Genomic DNA, 978 nt, shown 5'->3' on the forward strand with positions numbered 1-978 from the left:
GTGCATCTCTCTCTATCAGTGTTATAGAGGGAGAACAATTTATGAGCTTTATACAGGGTAAAACTGCTTTATACAAGGTAAAACTGCTTTATTTGGGGTTTGAACCCCATTGGGAGTTGGGCATCTGAGTGTTAAAGACAGGAACACTTCTTAAGTTGCTTTCAGTTAAGTCTGCAGCTTTGGGGCATGTGGTTCCGACTCTGGGTCTCTGTTGGAGCAGACTCAACAAGACAGGGTGCTGGAGTCCCAAGCTGGCAGGGAAAGCAGGGGCAGAAGTAGTCTTGGCACATGAGTTGGCAGCCCCAAGGGGGTTTCTGTGATCCAACCCGTCACAAGTTCATTAAGGGCTAATATTTCATAAATCACCAGTGCTAGAAACAGGGACACATACATCAATGAAAAGCTCACGTTTTCAGAGCTGTATAACATTAGTTTCTATCCTTAGTTGCTCACAATTTTTGCCTTGGAAACGGCTGACAATGCACATTCCTAAAACAAAGGAAGAATTATTAGGGTTACTATACGTCCGGTTTTTCCCGGACATGTCCGGCTTTTCGGCAATCAAACCCCCGTCCGGGGGGAATTGCCAAAAAGCCGAACATGTCCAGGAAAATGCCGGCCGGGCACTTCCCCTCCCACGGCTGCTCTGCTCCTCCCCTGACTCTTCGGCTCTGTTTAAGAGCCGAGTGCTACAGGCTTTGGGCAGCCCCCATACCTCCGGACCCTGCACCGCCGGAGCCCAGGAGGGGAAGTGCCCGGCCGGGGGCGCAGGGTCCAGAGGCATGGGGGCTGCCCGAAGCCCGAGCGCTACCGGCTTCATGGTTTGCCGGGTAGCCTCCAGACCCTGCACCCCCGGCTGGGCGCTTCCCCTCCCGGGCTCCAGCTGCGCTGGGGAAGCGCTGGCCAGGGGCGCAGGGTCTGGAGGCTGCCCAGCAAACCATGAAGCCGGTAGCACTCGGGCAGACCTTTTCGCATGGC

Source organism: Trachemys scripta, chromosome 4 (genome assembly GCF_013100865.1).
Source record: "Trachemys scripta elegans isolate TJP31775 chromosome 4, CAS_Tse_1.0, whole genome shotgun sequence".
Taxonomy (NCBI): domain Eukaryota; kingdom Metazoa; phylum Chordata; order Testudines; family Emydidae; genus Trachemys; species Trachemys scripta.